The sequence below is a fragment of the Ziziphus jujuba genome, chromosome 2, assembly GCF_031755915.1.
Source record: "Ziziphus jujuba cultivar Dongzao chromosome 2, ASM3175591v1".
NCBI lineage: Eukaryota > Viridiplantae > Streptophyta > Magnoliopsida > Rosales > Rhamnaceae > Ziziphus > Ziziphus jujuba.
In genome coordinates, this window is record NC_083380.1 from 1,511,437 (window position 1) to 1,523,212 (window position 11,776).

At 36.3% G+C, this 11,776-nt stretch overlaps 1 pseudogene; it reads left to right on the top strand.

Annotated features, from left to right (window-relative positions):
* The first annotated feature begins 7,572 nt into the window (after positions 1–7,572).
* Positions 7,573–10,642, top strand: LOC107417553 (uncharacterized; annotated as a pseudogene).
* Positions 10,643–11,776: the final 1,134 nt, after the last annotated feature.

Sequence of the window (11,776 nt, forward strand, 5' to 3'; positions counted from 1 at the left end):
CCAATCTTCTGTTTCTAGATTTAGAACTTCAGTTTCTTACCTACTGTCCGTAAGGCAAAGGGGTTTCCTCCACACCTTTTGACAGTCTCTACTGCAATCTCCACGACTTCGGAGTTCACTGGCTTTGTCACACTACCAGGGAACACATATAATACAAACTGCAGCCAAGAGTCATATTCATATAGATTGCTTAAAATTTAGACGTCTTTCTTTGTAATTACAGATGTAACACCCCGTCCCGAACTATGTCGGAATTTTTGCACGTTGACCGACTGTTGACTGTTGACTGTTGACTTTGACCGTTGACCAAGGGGTCAAAAAGTTGACTTTTTGTTCCGGTTGGAATTCTAGGTTGACTGAGGTACCGTTACAAAGTACACGTTGGCACGAGTTCGTAGACTGGTAGCACGTTGAAAACGGAGCTACGGTTTGAAAGTTATGAGCAAAACAAGTTGAGGTCCAAACTGTCCAAGGGGTGCCCGAGTTGACTTTTTATTTATGGGGAAATGAGCTTTGAACCGTGCATGGTTGTGAAGTGCTCATCGATACGAGTCTGTAGACTAGCGGCACGTCCGATTTGGACATGTGGGTTGAAAGTTATGGACCTGTAGAGTCTTTCAAATACCGTATTATTTTAATATTATTTTTTAAACGCGTAACGAGGTGCCACGTGTGACTTAATGAAGGTGACCATGTGTCACCATGGTGAAATGCCACATGTCAACCATGTGAAATATCAAATTATTTTTATTATTATTTTAAATATTAATATTATTTAATTATTTTTATTTTATTTTATTTTTCTTTTCCTTTTTCTTTTCCTTTTCATTTTCTTTTTCTTCTCTTTTCTTTTCCCCACGTGGGAAAACACCCTTCTTTTTCTTTTTTTCTTTTTTCCTTCTTCTTCCCCGAGCCATCAACAAAACACGCAGACTTTTTTCCTCCCACCAGCCGTCTCTCTCTCTCTCCCGTGTTTTTGAATTCCGGCCACCCATAGTCCACACGCGTCGGCCAGTGACGAGCGGAGGGAGGAGGCGAGCTCAGCCGCCAATTTTCACGGTCACCGGCCGCCGGACGCGCGCCGATCGGGCCGGAGAAGCCGCCGGCCGGCAAAATTTCTCTCTCCTCTTTTCTTGTGTTTTCCGACCAGCCCAGTCCGAATTAAACCCCCTATCCCCCTATTTTGGGTCCCTTGAGTTCAAAAATGGCCTCCAATCAAAAAAATTCGAAGCGGTGTGCGAGATACGAGGAATTGAAAACCGGCCGAAACTTTCCGGCCAAATTCCGGCCACCTCCGGCGGAATTGGGGTCGATGGAGACCGGATTGGTAATCCTCGTCGCTCAAGCTTCGATTCGGTATATTATTCGACCATTTTGGTTAACGTTTGTGTTTGACCCCCCGGGTAACGGGTATTATTTACCCGATTAAAATATTAATTTATTTGACTGTGTGTGAATTGATCCCATAGTGGATCGTGGTTTAATTGCGTGCTCCAGGTGAGTGAACCACCTTTAAAAATATTTTCGGGGTAATTAATTGTATTTATGTGGTATAATTTGGTATATGAAATTGTGCTCATGTGGCGTATTTTAAATATAATCGGGAAAAAAATTATTTTATATACATATTTACCCAATGGTGCTAAATGAAATTTTGGGATCATTAAGAAATTCCCGATTATTATTTTATTGTGATTAAATGGTATTTATTACACGTGAGCAAGTATTTTCAGTAAATAATTGCGTCTGGATTTTATATCATTTTTGAGCAATTAATTATATTTAATTGGTATTTAAATTATGCTCATGTGGTACAAATTGGTTATGGTTTTATTGTGGTTTAATTTATTATTATGCATGAGCAAAGTGGATTTCGGTATTAATTGTACGTGATTTTAAGTAATAATTTCCGAGCATAATTGGGTTAAATATTTTACAAAAATATTTGTTTAAATTTTATAAATTATGCCCGCGGTATTTTTATGGTTGCATCTCGTACTTCGAGAAAATTGTGGTTTGTTGGTTATCAATGTTTCGTACCAGGTTATTAAATAAAAATACGTGGGATGGTAAGTGTGAGAATTTAATGTATTTCCCACGGTAATTTTGGAAAACGGTACGGTTGGTTAATAATGTTTATTTTTAGACGCACTCATACAGTATTGGTGTTCTGGTGTATGGTGTATGGACACGTGGTAGCGCGCAGGTATTATGTGGTTTAGCGCGCGGTTATTACTTCACCCGTGAGTTGCCATTGGACCGTGGGCAGGCAAGTTTGTTATTGCGCACAGCCGCCCACCTCCTTGGCCGGGTTTATGGTTTCAGCAGCGGTACTGTCGGGACGCCGAAGTGCCGTTTGCAGGTTTCTCTCTTTAACCCCCTCGCCAGTCGGTGCTCGGGACGCTGGGTATCGGAGGGCATCACCGGTATATGGTGTGGTGCGTCAGGTGTAAATTGCAAATAATGTTTTAAACCCCAAAGGTGTTGTAAAATTATTTATTATAATTTATTGCAGTTTATTTATATTTGGGGTATTTATTTATTTATTTGTTGTTTATTAAATTATTTGGTTCATTGGTTTTCGGGAAGTACGAATATCGGGATTTGTGAAAATGTTTTAAAAGGGGAATATTTCCAACGGAGTGAATAGTGAGGGTTTTCAGAGAAAGTATTACTTCAATTGTTTATTTATTTATTTATTTAATTGTTCGGTATTGATTTATTAAATCCCCTTATTTGGTATATTATTTATATTAAATGTGTACAGTAGATAGGGTCACTCACTGAGATGATTAGCATCTCATACTCTTAAATTCCGTTCCCCTAGGTCCAGGTTGGAGACGTTGATTGTCAGGGGCGAGCCCAACGTCTCAGTTCGTTGCCGAAGGTTCAAGAAGTTTCCTTCCCTTTTTCTTCTCTGCCTTGTATTGCTTCTTTATCTGTCATTTTATAAATTTCGCATGTATCTGTTTAATGCTCTGTATACTGTATTGGACGTGTAGTTGTTTTTATGCACTGGGTTGCCGCTGTTTTCTTTTGAAGTGCTGAAATTTGTGGAATCAATTTGTAGTCTGTGGGAGGAATAAGGGGATGAATTTTTGAAGTGTGTTTCAGTGCAGGTAAAATTTTGGTTAGTCCTACCCTTAGGGGAGGTGCTGCCGGATTTTCCGTTGGAAGGTTCGGTGGTATTTCCCTGGGATCAGGGCTTGTCTAGGGTTCCGGGGAAGGAATTCTGGACGGGTCCTGACAGCAGAAATGTTTCCAACAAGTTTTCTACAATTAGTTATTATTATTCAGCTCCCACAACCAACATTTGAATTTGATAACAAGTTTTTGAAGTGTAGCCACATTTCAGTGTCCATATTCCAGACATCATCAAGTTGAAGAAGCAGCTGCTTTCAGTGTCCAGAATTCAATTGAAATCTATGAATACATACTTATACAAAAAGGTCCTTTAATGAACCTTGTTTTTAGAATTGTGGTGGAAGTTCACATTTTGCCCCAAACCTATTGGGGAGAATGGTTAGAGTTTCTCTAGTTTGAGAATCCGAAGCAGGGTTGTCAATAAAGGCACTGGCAAAAACCCAAAGATAGTTCTGCACATTATGAGCTTTGACGTTGGCATTCTTGTTCTTCTTATTCACAACATTCATAGCATGGTAGGTGATCTGATTTGTAAGTAGTCAATATGTGTTCCACCTTTAATTGTGGCAATCGAATTTACAAAGCTAACATGGAAGAAAAGAAAACCATCAACACAAAATCACAATTTCACAGAAACGATATTATGACACTTAGAAAGAAAAGAACCTTCTAGGGTTGGGATTTGAGAATGAGATTGTCGAATCGACGGTTCTGATTTCTTCACTTTGGGTGATCTCTTTGTTTCACTTTGGGTGCCTAGAAGAGTGATTTGGGCTGCAGAGTGACATGGTTTTAAAGGCCCGCTTTTTTTTTTTTTAATTAATTCTAAATACAATTTATCCAACCAAAAAAAAAAAAAATCTAAATACAACTTAATACATACACTTTTTTTTTTCTAAATATATAAGTCATTTTGTCTTTTATTTAATGTGGGTGTATTGTATTTTTATTACTATTATTATTCTTTGTATATAGTTTTGGTTGATTATTTTTTATTTTTCTAGAGCAATTTGCAACTTATTATAAATTTTAGTTTGTAGAGCTTTGTATAATAGATTTTTTTAAAATAGAGTTTTTATCAAAAAGCTAATAAGTGTTTGGTTGTAAATAAAAAAAACTACATTAAATGCTTATTAAGCTGTATTAAATGCTTATTAATTTCCATATAAGATTAAAAAAAAAAGTTTTTTTTAGAAAAGCATAAAATTTAAACTTATGTAAAACAGCTTAAAAAAGCTGTTTTTTTTTGTCAATAAGAGCTTGTTGACTTGTGCCAAATGTCAAGGCCCGTCCAAGATTCCTCCCCGGAACCCTAGACAAGTCCTGATCCCAGGGAAATAACACTGAACTTCCCAACGGAAAATCCGGCAGCACCTCCCCTAAGGGTAGGACTTACCATAAATTTCCTGCACTGAAAACACACTTCTATATTCATCCCCTTATTCCTCCCTCGTTACTACAAATTTGATTCCACAAATTTATACAGCACTTCAAAGAAATAACAGTAAACAATGCATAATTAATACTAAATGTCCAATACAGTATACAGAGCATTTTACTGATAAATATGGAATTAATAAAAAGACAGATGAAGAAGTAATACAAGATAGAGAGGAAAAAAGGGAAGAAATACTTCTTGGACTTTCGGCAACGAACTGAGAAGTCGGGCTCGCCCCGGACGATCAACGTTTCCCAACCTGGACCTAGGGGAACGGAATTTAAAAACGTGAGATGCTAATCATCTCAGTAAGTGACCCTAACTACTGAACACCTTTAATATTAATAATATACCAAACAAAGGAATTTAATTAATCAATACCGAACAATTAAATAAATAAACATTTGAAGGTAATAATTTCTCTCAAAACCCTCACTATTCGTACATCGTTGGAAATGTTCCCCTTTTAAAACATTTTCATCAAAACCCAATATTCGTACTTCCCGAAAACCAAGGGATCAAATAATTTAATAAACAACAAACAAATAAATACCCCAAATATAATTAAAATATAATAAATTATAATAAATAATTTTTGTACTCTTTGGGGTTTGAAATTTCTATCCGAAAAATTTGTATTTGACGCACCACACCATATACCAGTGATGCCCTCCGATATCCAGCATCCTGAGCACCGACTGGCAGGGAGATTAAAGAAAGAAATTTGCAAACGACACTTCGGCGTCCCGACAGTACCGCTGCTGAAACTGTCATCCCGGCCAAGGAGGGGGTTGGCTATGTGCACTATATCAAACCTGTCTGCCCACGGTCCAATGGCAACTCACGGGAGACATAATACTTGCGCGCTAACCATATATATACACTAGAACACCAATACTGTGTGAATGCGTCTAAAATAATTATTAAATTAATTATAACCGTACCGTTTTTTCCAAAATTACTGTGGAAAATATACCAATTTTCACATTTACCATCCCACATATTTCCATTTAACATACCCGGTACGAAAACATCGATAACGATAAAACAATAATTTTTGTCGTAACACGAGGTTCAACAAATAATATACCACGGGCATAATTATAAAATTTAAACCACCAATTCAACAAATATTTTCACAAAATATTTAAACCAATTATGCCCGAAAATAATATTAAAACCACATACGATTATTACTGAAATATACCTTGCTCATGCATAATAAATAAAATTAAATCAAAATAAAATAATAATCGGGAATTTCTTAATGACCCCAAATTTTCGTTTAGCACCAATGGGTAAGTATATATAAAATAATATTTTTTTCCCGATTATATTTAAAATACACCACATGAGCATAAATTCCAAATATCAAATTAACACAACATAAATATAATTAATTGCCCAAAATAGTTTTCAAGGTGGGTCACTCATCTGGAGCACGCAATTAACCTAAGATCCTCCATGGGATCAATTCCACGACTCACCCGTGCTCTTAGAACACAATTCACACACAGTCAAATAAATTAATATTTTATTCGGGTAAATAATACCCGGTACCCAGGAGGTTAAACACAAACGTTAACCAAAATTGACAAATTATATGTCTATGGAAAGCTTGTGAGATGAGGATCACATTACCGACCTCTATTGAGCCCAATTCGATCGGCGGTGGCCGGAATTTGACCGGAAAGTTTTGGCCGAATTTAAACTTGAGGGATCTCTCAAACGGTGGGGATTTTGGGCAATCTAACCCCGGAAATGGACTCATAGGGGTCGAAAATGGTGGAATAGAGGTATGGGTCGAGCTGGGTTGGCCGGAAATGGTGAGAATCGCCTGAAAAACTTAACCCGCTGCACCGGCCCGATTTGGACGCGTCTGGCGGCGATTGGCCAGGAAAATTGGAGGTTGGGGTCGCGAGGAGCTGGGCTTCACCGGTGGCCGGTGCGTGTGGCCGTCCGGCGATTGAAATCCGGCCAAACGGTCGGTCAAAGAGAGAGGGGGAGAGAGTCAAAGGAGAGAGAGAGAGAGAGAGAATTCCTTGCTGGTTTTTTGACGGGCTCGGGGAAGAAGGAGAAGGGAAGGAAAGGAAAAGAAAAGAGAAAAGTGTTTTCCCACGTGGGGAAAAGAAAAAAAAAAAGAAAAAGAAAGAGAAAGAAATAAAAAGAAATAAATTAAAATTAATTAAACAATATTAAAAATAATATTATTACATAAAATAATATGATATTATACATGGTTGACATGTGGCATCTCACCATGGTGACACATGTTCACATTTATTAAGTCACACGTGGCACATCGTTACATGTTTAAAAATAATATTAAAATAATACAGTATTTGAAAAACTCTACAGGTCCATAACTTTCAAACCACATGTCCAAATCGGACGTGCCACTAGTCTACGGACTCGTATCGACTAGTACTTCGCAACCATGCATGAGTCAAAGCTCAACTTTGCATGAATAAAAAGTCGACTCGGGCACCCCTTGGACAGTTTGAACCTCAACGTATTTTGCTCATAACTTTCAAACCGTAGCTCCGTTTTCAACGTGCTACTAGTCTACGAACTCGTGCCAATGTGTACTTCGTAACAGTACCTCAGTCAACCTAGAATTGCAACCAGAACAAAAAGTCAACTTTTGACCCTTTTTGGTCAACAGTCAAAGTCAAAATCAACGGTTAACGGTCAAAGTTGGAAAATTTCCGTGGTACTTTGGGACGGTGTGTTATACCAAACATCTATATCTTTTAACAAAAGAACTTTTGACCTCAAATAGAATTTTTAATCCAAAAAAAAAACTCTGCTAAACAGGCTATTTTCGTAACTATACGAAACAGATCCTAAGTTCATTATAAATTATTAAATACTTTTTTTTTTTAAATTATGTTTACATCGTCTTGTCTTTTATGAGGTCTGAAAAAAATGTGAAAAACGTGAAACACGTGGATGGTTTAAATTATGTTCACATCGTCTTGTCTCTTTCTCTCTCTCTCTCTCTCTCTCTCTCTCTCTCTCTCTCGTCTAGCCGCCGCAGTCCGCGGCACGCGTCCTAAACCACCACGCACTCGGTCACCAGAACCAAACCCACTCACCACCAGAAAGCCTAAACCCAGCCGCCTAAAGGACCTCGCTTTATCAAACCCAGTCACCTAAACCCACCCAAACTCTTCGACCCACACGACCATACGACCTTAACCCAACCTCCTTGATCCACGATGTCACCGTGTCCAACACCGAAAATCAGGTTTCAAATTCTTTAAGTTCTTTCTCTTCAACTTTTTTGCACTTTCCCTTCTCTTCTTTCTGCGTTCTTCTTCTTTCTTCCAACTGTCAGCCAATACCCTTTTTATTTTTTTTATTTTTTTCTCTCTCAGTTAGAACAAAATGTGATAGAAGAGAGACTCCTTTAGATTCAGAGAGGGCTGTGACCGATTCTTCTCAAACGTGTGTGATTTTTATTTTTATTTTTATTTTTTACAATTCTTGTAGTTGTAGTGGTTGTTCGATGAGAATGTAGGGATTCAGTATGTGGGTTCTATGTGAAATTTGGTTCCAGCATGTGGGTTATTTTTGTTCTGTCTTGGATTCAAGTGTTATGCAGGGATTTAAGATATGTGTTATATTAGTTTTGGGGTTGGTTCTTGTTAAAGATGAAGATTGAGCAATAGTCTGAAATAGAGTGTCTGATAAAAAAATAAAAAATAAAAAATAAAAAAGAGACTGTTGAACTTAACTTATGTTGGAGGAACTAGACAGGTTTTCAACATTTTGTATTGACTCTTGATTATTTTATGTTCTCAATCTCATTCTCTTATCAGATTATTTATTTTATTTTATTTTTTGTCACAGCTTCATTTTGTTTTTCTGCTTACTCTGACTGGATTGCATTTTCAATGCAGAAATTTGATCGCGAAACCATGTTTATACCAAGGTACTTGAGCAGAACACTGTTTGCTGCTGCAAAGTCTGAAACTTCTGCTGCTACAACTGCTGCTTCTTCTTCAGCTAGGACAGTTTACAATCCTCTTGAGGAGTTCTTTGAGGCTAATAGAAGCCCAGATGAAGAAAAACCAGTTGTCTATGGTAAAAATCTTTTATTTTTATTAACATGGGGCTTTCTTGTTCATTGTCTTTATTAATTTCAGCTATTTGATTATTGTTTGTTAACACTTTAGCTTAAATGAAAGTGTTCAATGAAAATGAGTGGAAAACTAGTGTGTGTTGTGGTCCGGTCAATGAAAATGAAAGTAAAAATGAAATTCTACTTGGGTTTTGGAGCTTTATTGCCGGGGTTTTATTGAAACATATAGTGTTGATGATGACATCTTCTTTTTATTTGATTCTCCGAGCATGTCCTTTGAGAATTTTCTTACCAATTTAAAAACAGGGAAGAGTTTTATGGGAAACAAAGGTTTGTAGTCTTTTAAGGAAGTTACACAAAACATTGCAATATTATTCAATAAACAACATATTTTAAATCCTCCAAAACACCCTCAACTTGTCTTGATGACATGATATAAATTAGAAATCTGCCTTGTGTTAGTGGGCACATATACAAGATAATCCTCTCAATATTTTGCTAGTTATTTACAAAAGTAGTAGTAGAATAGAGTCTATTTCCAAAAATATGCACCTTTCTATTTCGTAATATATAATTCATTTAATGGTTAGTATTTTGAAATTTTTTGCAATTCACTCATACCGAAGGAATTAAACAGTCAACTTCCTCTGACTCTCTGATATTAGTTGACATGGTTTATGAAAATTCCCAATATCTAAATTATGTTTTCATTATAGTTACTGAAAGTTCTTTTGTTTTTAAATAATTTACTGCTCTCAGGTCAAAGTTGGAAGGCTTCCGAATTGGTCAGTCTTGGGATGACCTTAATAAGCTGTGGTATGTTTTGTTAAAGGAGAAAAACATGTTGATGATTCAGTGCCAGATGCTTCATGCACAAACTTTTCGGTTTCCTAATCCAGAGGGAATTCCTAAAGTATGTTAGCCTCCTCTTTGCTCATTTTTTGATACATTTATGTCATTTTTAGTAGTTATAACCATCCTAACTATTAACTATTAACTAGTATATGCAGCCAGCACTTGATGTACTTTGAATTCTCAAATGCAATACCATTGCATTATCTAATCCACTCATCATGATTTGGTAAGGATGTTGTAAGGGAATATCCTCTCTAGATGTTTTTCTTCCCTTCTTAGAACTGGTTTCTATGTATTTCCCCATGTTACCAGTAAACACAGTAGGACCACGAAAAACTTTAGAAGTTTGTCATGAATGATGTTCCCCACTCTAAGCAGTTAGATCAATAAAATCCTTAGCAATATCTTTCTTCTTATTTTTGATATTTGTGCTATGGTTTGTGTTGTATGATGTATCCATATGTTGCCCTTAGGCTTTTAATCAATTATGCATTTGCAAAACTTCCTTCTTTATAATTTTAACAATTAAGTAATGTTTTCAATTCCTGGATATCTTGTTTATTGTTGCTATGCTGTAGTTGCGTCTCATAATAGCTAGTCTTCCTAGAAATACTGTGCTTTAATATTTTCCTGCTATCTTAGTTGTCATTTAAAGAAACGCAATGATGTTTGCATAATAAAACTGTTTAACACTTACTCTATTCGGATGAAGGTCCATGTTTTCTTTATTTTCTGAATTTTCATTACAATACTATTGCTTATTGGATTTTCAGTTATTAGTTGCTGATGTAAAAGGAGTCTTAGATGAGGAACTCAATGTGTCGTGTCAAGCATGTACTCATAGAGAGGGCAATTGAAGAACCTGATCCGAGGAGGTCTGCTGAGATGAAGAGGATGATAAATGCTTTGTGATGGCTTCCTACTACTCCAAAAGCAGTTCTATTGGGCATATTGCTGTGCCAATATGTCGCCTTTCAAATTTATTTTATTTTATTTATTTATTTATTATTATTATTTTTTTAATGTAGAACCTGTAACTTTTGGTGATTCTCTAGCTATTTTGAACCTGTTTGTTTTTCCATATTCCAAATTAATTTCATAGTTGAAATGATAGCAAATTTTCAGCACCATTTGTGCCTGATGGCTCTACGGAACATCACTCAAATTAGTACTTTCTTTCTTTTTGAAATATTAACAGTTGAGCAGTGGGGAAGAGAAACCATAGTGAGGTGAGGATATCAGAAAATTTTGTGGAGTCATGAAGTTTTGAGCTAGAAGTTCTTGGTACTTGGTTTATTGACTGGGACCAAATGAATCCGAAGGTCATATATGTATATCTGCTATAAAATGAGATTGGTTGGAAGTTGAACCTGTTTGAGACTCATGCATAAAGCTAACGAAAAAAGACGTGGAAAATATAAGCTACTGGTTTTCCATAGAAAATGAAGAAAAATGATGCAAATCTACCAATTAGAATACGATTACCATGTAATTTGGTCCTCCACCTTCACATTCCTCTTCTATCACCACTTTCAAATGTCACTTTTATAAGCATATCCCTATTCTTCACTTTATCTAGTAACAGTTCTTTTGGAGTGATTGGTCAACCAGTCTAGAGATTAGACTAGTAAGTAATTAGTTTATTAAAAACTTAAGTACATAAGTTATGCTTCAATAAGTGAAGAGACCACTTATAATGAAAATTTCAAAGTGAAGAGCAGGAAAAACATACTCACCTCTTAATGGTTGACTTTTCTCCGTTTGCTTGCCCAAGGATTTGAAAATAAGCTTTCCTTCTTTTGGTACTCAAGGTTGTAATTTTCTTCAGTACGATCTGCAACATGAGATAAAATTAAAAGTTGTCAACCATATGAAAATATAAAATTAGGCCCTCATCAAAATCAAAAAGATTTTATTCACCATAATGAAATACTGTGTTGAGGATAACAATCCTATACAGAGTTTCTGCCAACAAAAGAAGAAAAGCTTCTTTTATTGAGATTCATTTTTATATAGAAGAGTAAAAGCATGTTACCTTTGCATAACTTGATGATAAGAGAAGACTGAGGTTGCTGGAGTAGCAGATTTTCAGCTTGTTGAATTTACTTCCAATCTGAACCAGTTTCTTTTTGGCATCTTGGCAATAAGATGGGTCAATTCACAAACTCCATTGTCTGTGACTTTAGTGTCATTATTTGGTAAGGCAGTGATTTCAAATAAGGGCATGCTAAAAGTCCAAGTATTTTAAGGTG